Source organism: Rhinopithecus bieti, unplaced genomic scaffold, assembly GCF_001698545.2.
Source record: "Rhinopithecus bieti isolate Rb0 unplaced genomic scaffold, ASM169854v2 scaffold_1295, whole genome shotgun sequence".
In the NCBI taxonomy this organism is placed as follows: Eukaryota; Metazoa; Chordata; class Mammalia; order Primates; family Cercopithecidae; genus Rhinopithecus; species Rhinopithecus bieti.
The window spans coordinates 314,012-330,836 of record NW_016803880.1 but is presented as its reverse complement, the minus strand read 5'-3'; the positions used below and the strand labels follow the sequence as shown (position 1 = coordinate 330,836).

Sequence of the window (16,825 nt, the reverse complement as noted above, 5' to 3'; positions counted from 1 at the left end):
AAGACTAGACCTAACACTTTGGGCTTTATTCTTTCAGAGCAATTTCTTTTTTTTTAAATGTACAGAAAAGAAGTACTTAAAATAATTAATAGAATATTCTGTAAGTTATTCAATTATGCTAAAATTACTTTGAATGTCTCTTTGCAGTCTCACAGTATTTCGGTAGGTTCACATAGGATGAAGAAGAGAATTCTAAGTCAGAATGTTGAGTTAATTTTTCCTTTAAATACCAGAGCTTGCCTTTATGATTTATGAAGATGGAACAAGACTGTGGGATCTTTGAAAATAGAGTCAATGTCTTATTTATTCAATTCTGTTTTCTTTTCTTTTTTTTTTTTTGACCCAGCTCTATTTATTTAAAAGACTGTTTCTCCACTGTTCTGCAGTACAGCATTCATTGTGAAGTCAGCATTCATACGTGTTTGTTACATTCTCTATTCTTTTCAACAGGTCAATCTGTCCATCTTTGCATCACTATCACACTATCTTTACTTTGATAGCTCTACAGGTCTTAATATCTGGTTAAATAAATTTTCCATACTTGTTTTTCTTTCTCAAAAATTTGTTTAACAGCTTTATTGAGATATAACTCACATACAATACAATTCATCTATTTAAATTATACAATTGAATTTATATGACATATAGTTATAGATATGTGCACCTATGACCACTCCTAGTTTTAGATCATCATCACATGAAGAAACCGTGTACGTTTTAGTTATCAACCCCTGTATTCCCATCCTTTCTCTAGCCCTAAGCAACTCTAATCTACTTTCTGTCTCTATTCTGGACTTTCATATGAATGTAATTATATACTGGACTTTCATATGAGTGTATATAATTCAGTAATATAGTATGATTATGTAATGTGTGATCTTCTGTAACTGGCTTCCTTCACTTTGCCTGGTTTCAAGGTTCATCCATATTGTACCATGTATCAGTATTTCTTTCCTTTTTATGGGAAAATATATTACATTTATCATAGACTACATATTGATTATCCATTTATTCATTGATGGACATTTGAGATGTTTCCACCTATTGGCTATTAATACTGAATAATGCTGTTATAAACATATGGGTACATATTTTCATTTGTAAATATAGGTTTCATTTCTCTTGGGTATATACCAAGGACTGGAATTGCTGGGTCATATGGTAGTTCTGTGTCTAATTGTTCACGGAACTGCCAGATGTTTTTCATCCCCATTTCCCAGCAACAATGTATAAGGGCTCAATTTCTTCATATCCTCACAAACACTTGTTATTATCTACTTTGATTCTAGCCATCCCAGTTCGTATGAAGTATTATCTCACTGTGGTCTTGATTTGCATTTCTTTGATGACTAATGCTGTTAAGCATCTTTTTATGTGCTTATTAGCCAGTTGTGTATCTTCCTCGGAGAAATATCTATACAGATACTTTGCACTTTTTAAACTGTGTCTTTAATTATTGAGTTGTAGAGTTCTTTATATATTCTGGATATAAGTTTTCTATCGTACAAAATTTGCAGATATTTTCTCCAATTATTTGGACTGTCTTTTCACTTTCCTGATAGTGCCTTTTGAAAACAGAAGTTTTAATTGTGAAAAGTCCAATTTTCTATGTTTTCTTTTGTTGATTATGCTTTCGGTGCCATATCTAAGAAACTTTTGCCAAATGTAAGATCATAAACATTTACCCATGCATCTTTTGTCTTTTTCATTCTTGCACACAAATATTATTTCTTACACAATTAAAATATGCTTAATACATGCATATTAGAAATGTAATTACTAGAACTTCAAAGAGGATGAATGTTAAAAGTATGTTAATTGCCACTGTAGATTATTCAGGTTGTTTTCTCTGTTTAACTACTGCTATAGGAAAAAATATAAGGGTTCAGGTATATTGCTAGTATGCTTTGGTCTTCTTTACCAGACCTTCAATTAGACGAAAAAAATGTCTATAACCCCAAGCTAAAAGATTCAAAATAGTATTTTCAGAATGTGAAAGCTTAGTTTTGTTAACTTAATTTTCCTTAAAAGTATCACAATGAATTCATTGATTTTTCTAAAAAAAAAAAAAAACTCATTCCTTAGACTGTTTTAACTTTTAAAATGTTTGCTAAAACCAGCATGCTTAATAAGAGCATGACTTATATAATGTATTTCATCCTTATTAGTGTATTATTCCTGGATTTCTCTTAAAAACAAAAGCAAAATTATTTAAGTTATAAACATGTTATAAACATATGTGTACTTTTTTTGCACATTGTCATTTTTATAATCTTATTTTCAGATTATATTAGGGTTTATTCATTTTGAGGTAAGAAGGCATAAAATATAAGAAAGTAAAAATTATAAAGAAGATGGGTGAACAGATAATAGCTGACACCATGAAAGAAGGAATAATCAATAAATTATATAGACATATATTCTTAAGTAATTAAACTTATGAGAGTACTTTTTTCCTCTGGCCAATTTCATTTACATTTGGATAAATCTAACTGGAAAGCACAGTTCCTGAATTTTACTGTACAGCAATGAGCAATTAGATTGCAAAAGACAGTAAACTCAGCATGTAGCCTATCCCATGTCAGAATCAGATTTAATGTTGAATGCTGCATTGAAAAAATGACAAATTCAAATAAATATTTATAAAGAAGGATTGACAGAATGTAAACATTCTAGAAAGTATTTCATAGAGGAAGAGTTGAAGAAATCAGAGTGTTAATGTAACTAATAGATGACTTCAAGGAAACATAATGGCTCTTTTACATTTTTGAAGAATAGCCCAATAGAAGATTGAGTTATGTTCATAACTAGAGAGAATTTAGAGTTAAAACATAAAATGATAAAACGATGGTTTTCCAACATAAAGATTTTATGATCTTTTTCAAAGTTGTAGAGTGACTCAAGGAGCAGAAAGAAGACTCTGAACTCTTCCACACAGATAGTCTTACGTAATGTGTGATGCTTCTGACCAGGAGGCATTTGTGTTTATTCCAACCATAGGCCCTAGGATTCCGTAACACGTTGTTGTTAGATCCTCTCTTAAAATGTCTGAAGATACTATTAAAATGAATTGCTTCAGTCACTATTTCTCTTAAAGTGAAACTGCATTACTGAAATATATATTTTTTGGCCTATATGAGGCATAGTCCCATGACCAGCTGTTCGTAGAATGCATCTAACCCAGTCTTTGTCATTTACGGAGTTTGATGATACTTCTGAAGCAATTGAAGAGGTGAACAAAATGTTCTATATTCTCACTGCCATTGAAGCTTAAAATAGTTGGAATTTTATGAAGCACTCAGTTTTCTGACAAGAACCCACTGAAGAGTCTCCTTAATGCATCTTCATACTAGATAGCTGGAGACCTTGAATACCAAGGCTACGTATGACTCCCCTTGGAGAGACCACTTTAGTGTGGCGGGTACACTCCAAATTGAACCTGTACTTTTGTAGAGGGATTGCCAATTCTTCAACAATATTCTCTGTTATATGTAGCTTATAGATGATTATTTTTGCCTAAAGTAAAATCAAGTGAATACGTGCATAACTTTTTTCTTTTTCTTCTCTTTCTTCTGTTTCCTCATTCTTTCCTTCTTTCTCCTTTTAGTTTTAGTTAGTAATTTTTTTATTACCCTGGTAAGATTAAACCTGAGACCAAGAATTATTTTTACTTCAATAGCTGGGATAAATAAATGCATAAATAAACATAGACACACTTATTTTGATACAGGTGTCTAAAATGGCAAGGATATAGACCGAAAAGGAGAAAAAAAAACCCAAAACTCAAATTTATGGTCAACTCAAACTTGAGAAGACCAAATCTGATTTGTTCCTGAAAAATAACTAGTTAAGAGAGTGTTGAGATTTTATACTTCCAGGACAAGTATCTAGGATAGTCTTTTTTTTTTTATTTGCAAGGCAGTGGAAACAATATGTGAAAATATCTATGAAAAATTAAAATTATGTATCTAATAATGAAGCTGGATAGCGCTAAAGTTATAATATGTGCTTTTGAGTTAAACTACTGTATTTGATACCATGTTCCAACATTCTTTTATTTGTCTCAGTTTTCTCATCTGTAAACTGTAAGTAATAGTGGTACTCATTACATTGGATATTATGAGGACCAAACAAAATAATCAATTTATCTAAAACGAATAGCTTGTAAAACTCTTAGAAACATGTATGACACACAAAAATTGCTCACTGCGTGTTAGTTATTATTTTCTATTATTTTAATGCAAAGAGTTACTAATATATATAATTTGCTTTTTCACTCTGAAAACTGTAAGGATAAAGTTAAATGCATTAATCACTCATCAGACTTATTTATGCTCAGGTTTCTGGAACACTAAGTTATTTCTCAGGCTTCTGAATATAGCTGCATGAGAAGAGACTCTGCAGTAGTTTGCTAGCACTACCATTACAAAGTACCAGAGACTCAGTGGCTCAAACAACAAAAATTTGTCCAAGATCAAGCTATCAGCAAGTTTGGGTTCTTCTGAGGGCTTCATCCTTGGCTTAAAGATGCCTACCTTCTCCCTGTGTCTTCACATACCTTCCCTCTATATGTGTTTGTGTCTTGATCTCCTCTTCTTAAAGGACATTCATCATATTGGATTAAAATTCACCTGTATAAACTCTTTTTAAACTACCTCCCTCTTTAAACGTCCTGTCCCAAATGCAGCCAGATTCTGAGGTTCTGAAGGTTAGGACTTCAACATATGAACGTGGGGGTTAACGGGGAACAATTCAGCCCATAGCAGTCTCCATGGGTGATGAGATGCTAGAGGTAAGTATGTTAGGATTGGAGCAGAATTAACCAAAACAGCATATTCAAGGTGTGGCCCAGGGAGCCCCATGAGAATGTCAGTTTGATTAATGGCAGGAAGGCAAACTCTAAGGCAGAGCTCACGGGAGTTGTGGGGGCATGTTTAGCAAATTATGTACAGCTCTCATTTGTAGAGGTCTTGAGAAGACTCACCAAGAATAAACATCTAGATTGGCCATGGGCATTAACCCATTCTGCAGGCATTCATGAAGGATATGGGGATGCCAAGGCCTGAAATGAGTTATAAAGTATAGAAAATTTCTGATTTTTTTTAAAGCAATATACTTCAAAATAAAGGGTAAGAGTCACAAACTTTGTTAAAGCTAAAGTGGAATACAGAGCCTAACTTAATAATTTGCATCATCACAAAGGGATTTGGATAAAAGTTTGATGAGTCAAATGTAACACTTTGAAGATATTGCAGGTTCAGTTCTATTCTAGATCACTGCAATAAACCAAATATCACAACAAAACAAATCACTTGAACTTTTTTATTTTCTCATGCTTATGAAAGGTATGTTATACTATACTGAAATCTAATAAGTATGTAATGACATTATGTCTAAAAAACAGTGTAGATTTCTTAATTAAAATAATTTGTTACTAAAAATTCTGTTAGCAGGCATAAAAATTAACGTTAATCTCCTTGTACATCTCCATCAGAGCTCTTGGGTGATCAAGTACATCATCAATGATCAGTGACACTTTGAAAGGCATCTTTTATTGTGACCAGTAGGTCTCAACATGCACTTAAAATATTCAGTAAGTCATGCTATAAACAGATACACTGCCATCTAGGCTTCGTTGTTCCATTTATAGAGCACAGGCAGAACAGATTTAGCACAATTCTTTAGAGTCTTCAGATTTTCAGACTTGTAAAAGAACATTGGCTTAAAGTCACTGGATGCATTAGCCCCAAACAAGAGAGTCAGCCTGTCCTTTGAAGTATTGAAGCCAAGAATTGATGTATCTCTAGCAACGTCTTGGATGGCATTTTATTCCAACAGGAGCCCTTTTTGTCTACATTGAAACCTATTGTTTAGTGTAGTCCTTCTTCATCAATTACCTTAGGTAGTTCCAGAAAACTTGCTGCAGCTTCTACGTCAGCACTTGCTGCTTCATCTTGCATTTCTATGTTATGGAGATGGCTTCTCTCCTTAAACCTCATTAACCGACCTTTGCTAGCTTCCAACTTTTTTCTGCAGCTTCCTCAACTTTTTCGGCATTTGTAGAATTTATAAGAGTGAGGCTCTTGCTCTAGATTAGCCTTGTTTAATCTTCTATCCAGATCATTAAAAATTTCTACACATCAGCAGTAAGACGGTTTCCCTTCATTATCATTTGTGTGTTCACTGGAGTATTTAAATTTTCTTCAATAACGTTTCTTTTGTATTTACAATTTGGCTGACTGCTACAAGAGGCCTACCTTTTGGTCTGTCTTGGCTTTTGACATCCTCACTAAACTTAATTATTTCTAACTTTTGATTTAAAATGAGACGTGAAACTCTTCCTTTTACCTGAACATGTAGAGGCCATTGAAGGGTTGTTAATTGGCCTATTTTTAATATGATTGTGTCTCCGGGGATAAGGAGGCCCTAGGAGAGGAAGAAAGGAGGAAATGGCTGGTCAGTGGAGCTGTCAGAACACAACATTCATCAATTGAGGCTGTCATTTTATATGGGCATGGTTTGTGGTGCCGCAAAACAATTGCAATGGCATTATCAGTGATCACTGATCACAGCTCACCATAGCAGATATAATAATAATGAAAAAGTCTGAAATATTGTGAGAATTACCTGAATGTGACACAGAGACACAACATGGGCACATGCTGTTGGAAAACTGGCACCTGTCGACTTGCTCATCACAGGGTTGCCACATACCTTCATTTTTAAAAAAATGCAGTTCTGTGAAACACAATTAAGTGCAATGAAGCAATGTGTGCCTGTATTTGGTGTTTTAATCATATTCTCTAATGTTTTTCTTAAAATTCAGATGGTTTGGGAAATGCATCCTGAGGACACCAACATACAGCACACCGAAGCATCTGTTGTACCCCCAACTTAAAAAATAGTGCATCTCTTATAGTGTCGTACAAGAGGGTAACATAATTTGAGAAAATAGAATCTATTAAACCCCTCAGATAATTCACAGTGTACATTTTTGTGTTGCTACAGCTTTGTGCATCCCTCTTTCTGTTCCATAAAAAAAGAAACTGCTAGAAACTCAGCTCTTTTCCAAATTGCTATGGGTCCCATTTACTTTTGTTTTATGTGGAGCTACCCTGCAATACAAACACTACTTTTGTTCTGAAATAGAATTATTATGTTTTAGGTCACATTGGAAAACTTGTGCATGTCTGGGATAAGCACTGCCTTCTGGTTTTCCCATGAAGGGATCTTTATCTTAAATAAATGGCCTGGCTCTTTCTTAAGCCATCTTAATTTGAAAGCACCAGAGGAATAGTAAGATTCAAAATCTTTATACTGCTGCACCTGTGTGTGTGTGTATATGTGTGGTTCTTATCAAAATAATATTGTTTATTCTTTTGCTTTGAGCTCTCTGACATTGGGAAGAAATCATCTCACTTCATATATTTCTGTCCAGGTTTCTATGATTAATTTTATGCTTCAAGAGAAAATTCCAAAGACCTGTAGTGTCAAAGATCACATTGAACAGCCTAGCTTTTGATGTTCTTTCTCTTTTTAAGAAATCACATACATGTCTCCGCATAGTCTACTCAGTTCCAGAATTACGAATGATGATTAGCTCTTGTGACACTATCTTAACAAATTATTTGATTTCATACTACTCTTTTCAACAAGTATTTATTAGATAACTATGTTATTTTCTGAAATATCCTAGGTAGTGACAGAAGTATGTGAAATAATCAGTCTTTAAATTCCTTACATTTTAAAAAGGTAGCAAGATACGTTAAATTGTAGAAACAAATAGTGTAATCATATGAAATGTACATAAAGAAAGACTAAATTTAATATACATTTAAATATCCAGATCAATGGACAAATAATGAGAAATTTTAGTTTCACTGAAGTTTTCTAAATACACTCCAAAGAAGATGTAGGATTTGAAGCAGGTGAAGAATTCTGAAAGAGGAAAAATAAGATCAATGGCTTAGCAACAAGGGTGCCTATGACTCATATGTCTTATGGAGACCAGCTAGTCTGAAGTGAGGCCAAAAGTTGAGAGCTGTGAAGAGTCTAGACTAGGAAAATGGAACTAAAGTGCCCCGTGGAGCTTGGTGCATCACATAAGGGATGGAGGTGCAGACTTGGTCCAATAGGTAATGAAGGTGTTGATAAAGGAAATGGCATGATAAAAACCTACTTTGTGAAATGTAAATTTGCTGAGTGTGCAAGATGACATGACTTTAGGAACACTAAAGTTAAGAGATCTTGTCACTTTCCACATGTGAGTTCATTAGAGCTGGTGCTAGGGTGAAAGCAGAGAAAATGAGAAAAAAAGGTCAAACAGGGGAGACATTATTAATACAATGAGTTTGGTGGTAACTTAAATAATAAAAATGAAAGACCCTACAATCCATTGTAGCTTTCCATATTTGGTGCCTGGAGTCTGATGTTTCCAGTAACAGAATTGGAGAAACTAGGGAAAATCTTGCTAAGGGGGAAAGACAAGGAAGTCAGTGCCTGGTCTAATAAGATAAACTTGGGGGTCCGTCCTCCGAGGGGGAAATGTCATAAAGGTGATTGCAATTATCAATCAGAATGAAGTCAGGATGGTGATATTGATTTGGAAAAGGGGACATTAAAATGGAAACTGTAAAGTCTAAGTAAGTAGGCTCACTAAGAAAAGCAGAGCAGAGAAAGAAAAGTAGAGGACAACTGATAAATGGTTTAGTCATGTTCACCATTAGGAGATGGCGGGAGGATGTGGCATCAAAGAGGAGGGAGTAGTTGGAGAGGTAGGGAGTTTTCCAAAATAATGACTTGGAAGTCAAAGGAGGATGGAGTGTTTGTTTGAAAATATTGGCTTTTTAAATATAAAGCAGGATAAGAGAAAGAAAGGAAGGAAGGAAGGAAGGAAGGAAGGAAGGAAGGAAGGAAGGAAGGAAGGAAAGAAAGAAAGAAAGAAAGAAAGAAAGAAAGAAAGAAAGAAAGAAAGAAAGAAAGAGGAAGGAAGGAAGGAAGGAAGAGAGAGAGAGGAAGGAAGGAAGGAAGGAAGGGGAGGAAGACAATTCCTTTAAGTGAGACAAGAGAGTTATAACTCAACTTTTAATAGAGCTATTTAGTATAATAGCAGGAACAAAATCATAATTGCACGGTGGAAGGGAAGAAAGGCAAGGTGAGGTAATGTAGGTAGAAGATAAAGCCAACATCATTGAAAGTGCCTATATAAAAGATGTGACAAAACAAGTAATGATCTCAGAAAGCTTACCTTCTTCCACCGTTGTATCTGTGAAGGCAGTGGCCTGCAGAGAGTAAGTGCCTGGTGATTATCCTTTGAATGAATGAATGAATGAATGAATGAATGGTTTTGATGTAGGTTTATGTCTATATAAGGAAGATAAATGAAGAAATTCGGGTTTAAATGCTCTTACGAGGTAAGAGCATCTGTTCAGAATGTGAGTTTGGCCACAGGGAAATGTAAACAAACAGGAAGAAACGTGGAGTTCTGGAGTAGCCTTAATGATCATCAAGAAGAAATAAAATTGTTGAGGAAAGTAAGGAGGCCAGAGTAAAATTGGATGGCAAAGACTGAACAATGATTTCTGCACCTTTCTCTAGAGTGAATTGTGCTACAAAGAAAGATCTCAGAGCTCAGAAGTTGGTTGATAGAAGCCCAAGGCTGAGAATCAATTCAGTGCTTAGAGTGGCATGCACTAGTATGTGTATGTGTGCCTCTCTTTGTGTTGGAGATGGTGGTACCTGTGAGGTGGTGTACAGCATAGAAATTATGGTGGTTGTGAAGCCAACATATATATAACCAAACCTAAAATTTGTATGAAAAGAGATCCACTCTGCTGTAATAAAAATTAGATGATATGTGTGAATGGGAGATTTAGAATGGCTACAGGTTCCATTTCACTTCACTAGTAGAAGGAAGGTATTGAGAGAAGAGCAGCAGAGCATCAAAAATTTTATCAATTTAGTATTTACTAATTGATCTCATTGCCTGTAATGACAGAAAATTACTTTTCACAAATACAGGTGTTTCTAGGACCAAGTCAGAATGGGTCGTATGGTATGGCAATAAGAAATAGTTGATTCTTCACTGGCAAAACTGTGATCAATAGGATGATTGGAGTTTCTTTTAAAAAAAAATTGTGAAGTCCCTTTCTATATTTCTTTTCTTGATTTCAATCAGTGTAGCAAACAAACACTGGAAGACTTGTTTCCCCAAGGCAACTAATTTATCCATCTAATGCACTCATTTTGGGATGAATCAATCAACTCTCCAAGTATTTATTGATCCCCTATTTTTGGCACAAGATGATGCTAAGTACTGAGAGTAAATAATAGATAAAGAATATAGAGTAAATAAAGAAAAATATAAAGCATGATCTCTGCACTCTCAATCTGCAGTGTGCTTCTATGTCAGTTAATCTACACTGATTTCAATGTCATTTCACTTTTTTATACTAGTAATGGTACTGTGATGGTATTAGTGGTAATGGTATTAGTGACAAAGACTTTTACTGATAATTTCTTGCTATTTAACTGGTCTTCCATAATTCTTTTTACAGTCATCCATAACTACTGACTCTTTTATGTAATCAACTGTCTTTTCATTTTTTGAAATAAAATGCTAATTTGATAGCATTTTGTAGGCGATAGTAAGCTTCTTGTGAATTTTAACATCAATATTCCCTATGGTATTCTGTAAAGTGTGCTGTTTCTTACTTAAGGAAAGATCTGAACTATAGTGTTTTCTAAATTTGCTTTGTGATGTATTATAGCTTTTGTTTTATTAATATTCCAAGTAATAAAACCTCTTTAGTCTAATTAACCTTTTGTTCCTTCTGAAAGCTCTACATTATCATTATTTATCATTAATTTGTACAATTATTCATTAAATCATTCATTTTTTCTCTTCCTTCTTAAATATAGCCATTCTGTTTATGATTTATAAATATTTTCCTCCAAATATTACTTAGATTTTCCTATTTATATATAGCTAAGCTTTATTGAATCAGTTTTAATGACTTTTTCTGGAACTTCGTAATTTAAACATGAAAACTACAGGGTTCTTCCTTTCACTTATGAGCTGAGATTTTTGCTAAATTTAGACTGAGAAGTGCAATTTCCATAACCACTACTGATATTTATGTGGAAATATTTTATTTAAACCGTGAATCAATGTCACAAACTAGAGAAGATAAATGACAGATATATTTGTTGCAGGACACCATCAGGAATCATATAGCCAGTGATGTGGTTAATTCATGAAAGAATGAAAATAAGACAAAGAACACCTATTATTTCTGCATTGGTAACATCTTGCACTTTTATTCTAACAGATAATGTTCTGCCCATCTTTTCTCAGAGTCAAAATATTGTCTGTATGAGTGCCTCCCTTTGGATTAAAGCAGTAGGCACTTCTAGAAATCTTTTGAAACACTAGAGTGACTGGTCTAAAAAGCCAATGCTATATGGCCTGAAAGGTATTTACAAGTGGGATAGCTACCCATTTGTGCAGAAATGGCTATATGAACCTTCATTAGGGTTAGTGGACTCTGAAAAACCTTCTGGGTTTAAGTTTCTATTATTTGTCTAATATTTTCTTTGACATTTCTAAGAATTCTAACAAAAATTCCTAGATTCAAGCCTTACGTCTTCCCTTTCCATGGACACTCTGCTTTGATGACTAGGTAAAAGAGACAACTCCCTATGGCTGTTGATGAGCAGTGCAGTAGAAAAATGATTTCTGATCCCATTCAAAATTTTGCAAAATGCAAACTGATAAACATATGATCACTCCAGGAGCATTCAAAATGGCCACAATCACAGGCGCATTCTCTGCAGGACCTGCCTCCTTCTACAATCCGAAGCTATGTAGTCATATTCTTGGAAGCATTCCCACCAGTCCCTTTTGAGGCACGGAACTTAGGCTTAATATTTAATATGAGTATCCATAGAGCTACAGTGAAGAATGTGGACATGAAGATAAATAATGGGAACTCATAAAATCTGGGCTATACATAAGTTTTTACATTGTGCAGTAGTGCATACATACTTACATCTGCTATACTTTGTTACTGTTCCACACTTTACTCTTTTCCTCTTGTGTATAGTACTGAGAGAGTTAATATTCAGTAAGCTACATAATTATAAATGCTAAGCAAGGTTTCTAGATTTATATGCTCTGCGAACAGAACAGCATAACAAATTAAAGATTATAAATCAATTTAGCTATCCCAAGTTGGAAACTTTTAAAAATGTGTTTATTTTTGAATCGTTTTTTTCTCTCCGAACATTTGAATACTTTGCCTTTGATAAATGTTTTGTTGTTCTGGTTGTTTCCCCAGGAAATGTATGGAGGTATTCACAGGAAGTCAACATTTATTTGGGATCCAATTGTTTTATTATTTCTTTTCTCCTTAGGGCACTGCTTGGAAATTCAGTATAAATGTTTTTTAATGCACACACATTGCTTATCAGCCTGTCAGTCAAGGAATCTTTGAACAGAAGAATAATGCTAATTTAATTATCATTTTTACATATTAAAATTTTGTGTAATTTTACCTTCCAGTAACACAAAGGACAGAATTTAAGAACCCATGTCTAAAATACGAAACTTGAAATCTTAATGTAATTATCTATGATGCAAACTTATAGAAGAATTTCTAATTGTCAAAAGATGTAGAAATCTATTTTTAAAAATAGTTTCTTGCTAATTGCCACAGGACTTAGAAGAAAATATATATATATTCAAAAACATGTATTGCTAAAACATATTCTAATTGCCACAGTCCTTAGTAGAAAAAATATATATTGAAATATAATTTTTGAAGTGCCAGGAAGAGCCTTTTAAACACATTTTGGCAAGTTTATGTAAACCTCATAAGTTAGATCACTTTAAATACTTCTCATTTTCAGAAATAAATTCTGAACCCCAACCACATAGATAAACTTTCTAATTAGAATTTGTGGTTTGTGGATATGGAGCAAATAATTTCGTGTGTCAAAATAGCCGATTTTAGTCTCACACAATAAAGACAGATAATTTGTCCTATATTTAGGTAACATAATTTTGCCATGGATATTAAACTCTTTTAATGTTTGTTTTTTATTTTAATTTTGTGGGTACATAGTAGGTGTATATATTTATGGGGTATGTGATATGTTTTGATACAGGCATGCAATCTGAGATAGGCACATCATGGAGAATGGGGTATCCATCCCCTCAAGCATTTATGCTTTCAGTTACAAACAATTCAATTACACTCTAAGTTATTTTAAAATGTACAATTAAGTTAATATTAACTATAGTCACCCTATCGTGCTATCATACAAAAGGACTTATTCATTTCTCCTATTTTTTTGTACCCATTTATCATCCCTACCTTCCCTCCAGCCTCCCACTACCCTTTTCAGCCTCTGGTTACCATTCTTCTACCCTCTATGTCCAATATTAAACTCTTTTAAAGTTGAAGTTTTCAAATTATTAGCTCTCAAAAAATCAGTTTGTTGGGACACAGATTTAAAATTCAGGTGTGGACTGGAATATTATAGAATAAAATATAGACTACATTGCAAGGAGAAATATTAGTGTGTTTTTTGAAACTTTTAGTTGGACTGTATATGTATGTAGGTTCTATTTGCAATATAATATATATAGGTATAATATATACATATAAGTATACATTTTAAACTGTGAATAAAAGTGAAAAAAGTTTGAATGCAATTATTCTAAAGTTCTATCCTTTTAGTATCAATAGCCAACTATAATAGTTGCATATTATTATTAGTTGTACTAATTTAAGTGAACCACTAATTATTGAATAATAACTGTGCACCAAGTAATGTGTGATGCCCACATTTTTATCTATTACTAGCCCTTATAATTCTGTGAGATGATACTTAAAATTTTCCTCATTGAAAATTAAGAAAATAAAACAGGCCAGGCTCGGTGGCTTATGCTTGTAATCCCAGGACTTTGGGAGGCTGAGGCAGGCAGATCATGAGATCAGGAGTTCGAGACCAGCCTCACCAACACAATGAAACTCTGTCTCTATTAAAATTACTAAAATTAGCTGGGTGTGGTTGGGGGCACCTGTAATCCCAGCTACTCAGGAGGCTGAGGCAGGAGAATCGCTTGAATCCAGGAGGTGGAGCTTGCAGTGAGCCGAGATGGTGCCACTGCACTCCAGCCTGGGTGACAGAGCCAGACTCCATCTCAAAAAAAAAGAAATAGAAAAGAAAAAGAAAAGAAAACATAAAACACAACTGATTAGAGCTTGGAAGTTTGCAACAAACACACTGACATCAGATTTCTTTATACTTGAGTTTTTCAGGTCTTTAAAAGATATTACTTCAAATAACTGAGTTCTGCAATTGAGTTCTGGAAATTTTGAGTTAAACCTAGTGCTTTTTATGCAGTAATTATTTGGGAATTTAATATGCTAATTGGTATGTTGAATCATCAAATAAAAAGAGATGAATACACTATGATTTTCTGAAACTTATTTTACCTTAGAACCATTTAAAAATACTATGTCTTCAAGACTCTGTTTATTGGAAAACACTCAGGAGAAATGCTTAATTTAATCATGTCAATAGATGTAAAAAAAAAAAAAAAAAAAAAAAAAAATATCAAAAAGACAAGGCCTTATAACAGCAATTTTGTTTATAATGTAATGTCTCGTTAGTGTTCCTTGAAATCAGACTAAACCTCAAATTTTTCTATTAGCAAGACTTTAAAAATAAAAGTTTTTGATATTTTTCAAGCCCTCACGATTCAAAATTTAAAATGATATACTTTGGCCCATTTCCTAGGGAACCACTCAATACATCTTAGAAATAGATAAATGCATCATATTTGGCTTTCCCTTTAAAGAAAATTTCCTATGTAAATTGTATCCATTACTATTTATATTTTTAAATTAGTTGGCAGTGACAATTTACCAGACATGCCTGCAACCTATGTTTCTTTCAAGTCACTTCATGCTGAAGTTATCCTTCAGTACACAAGCTACATAAGCCCATCGTTACTAGTTTATTTTGTTGCATCATTCAGGAATGGGAGAGCATCTCAAATCTGTTTAAGCTGACATTATGGATTTCCTAAGTGAGCCTGAATACAAGGCTGTTTCCTACCACTGTTACTTCAAACATTATGCGCCTCTTTTCCTCCCACTGATGGTTTAAAATACACAGGAAATAATGAGAAAAACTAAAAAGAAAAAACGAAATAAAAAACAAACAAAACCCAAATAAATACTACTAGAAAGCACCACACAAGAGGTTCTGCCTTTAATGCGTTGCCCAGTGTAGGTGTTAAACTATTTTTTTTTTTTTTTTTTTTTGTTTTTTTGAGAAGGAGTCTTGATCTGGTCGCCAGGCTGGCAGTGCAAGTGGCGCCATCTTGCACTCACTGTACGCTCCACCTCCTGGGTCTCCCGCCATTCTCCTGCCTCAGCCTCCCGAGGAGCTGGGACTACAGGCCCCACCACCATGCCCGGCTAATTTTTTGTATTTTAGTAGAGATAGGGTTTCACCATGTTAGCCAGGATGGTCTCGATCTCCTGACCTTGTGATCTGCCCGCCTCAGCCTCCAAAAGTGCTGGGATCACAGGCGTGAGCCACCGCGCCCAGCCTGTTTTTTTTTTTTTAAGAAATGTCCCCTGTGTGCCATAAACGGAGGACCACAGAAGGGTTTCTAGTTTCTGCTGGGGACTAGCAAGGGTTGACTCACTGACCAGGCTACTGAGATTCATATTGTTTGCTCCTATCTGCTTTTCTAAGTGTTGTGCGTTGGGTCCTTTCTTATCTGCTAAGGTTCCAATGCACCTCCCACGAAGCTTCCATGTGAGCCAGCTTTATCTTCAGTCCCATTTTTGTGTAGAGTTGCCAAAGCTGCCTATATCTGCAGACATATTTTGTCGGATGGCCTTCTGTTTTTCTGTGTTCCTTTCTAATAAATCTCTCTGCCTAAAGAACTGGCATGACTACAGGGGGACATAAGGAGACGACGGTCTCCGATAGTAAACTACTTGTTCTTGCTCTCCTGGTAGGAAAACCCTCTTCTTCAGCCAGAGATCATGAGGCTTCACTATCCCTTCCTTGAAGTGATTTCACTCCTTTGCGGCCCACCCTCCTGACTACCACCTGGGAGACCCAAATGGCTCACCCTTTAGACCCTCCTGGACATGCCTGCTTCTGTAATTTGCACAGAGATTAGTATGCAAAACTGAAATACTAGAAAAATAGTGTCTGTTATTAATGCAACTATTGCTTCTATTCTCTTTACCACTACAGCGACACTTGCAAGCACTTTACGCAATTACTACATTTAAGCCTAAATACATAGTTTTAAAATTGATATGTGCATTCTCCTTTTTTTAATGAGCCAGATGAGTGACAGAGGGGTTAAATCATTTTCTTGGAATAACTCCAGCAAAATTTGAACCTGAAGCAATGTGATTCTTGGGCAAGGTTAGCCTTAGTATAGAATGAAGCTCATTTGGTCACTATGAATTGATACTTAGGACAGGGCTCAAACCACATGAGCTAGCCTTATCCGTCTCTTCATTTTACAAGAACAGAGTTTTAATGTCTACTTACCAAGGCTGCAGGGTTTGTCTCTATATATTACACAACAAAAATTAAATAGAACCTTTTTCTGCAATGTCAGGTTGTAGACCTGCTCAGAGAACAGAAGGCCCTCTTGAGGCTGAGGGGCAGGGCAAGACCGGCCAGCGCAGGTCTAACTGAGTAATAATTCATGTTGAGAGTATCAACAAAGGTGGAGGAAGCTAAACACAGATCTGAGGGAGAAGGAATTATGGGAGGG

General features: G+C 34.7%; 1 long non-coding RNA gene across 3 annotated transcripts in view; it reads right to left on the bottom strand.

Annotated features, from left to right (window-relative positions):
- Positions 1-16,825, bottom strand: part of LOC108517929 (uncharacterized) — a 78,935-nt gene that overhangs the window by 28,979 nt on the left and 33,131 nt on the right. For 2 of the 3 annotated variants that reach the window (XR_001882249.1, XR_001882248.1), the window contains exon 3: positions 6,349-6,426. The exons of the other annotated variant lie outside the window; for it this stretch is intronic. This is a non-coding gene — a long non-coding RNA (uncharacterized LOC108517929). The remainder of the gene's footprint in view (positions 1-6,348; positions 6,427-16,825) is intronic. 3 annotated transcript variants of the gene reach the window in all.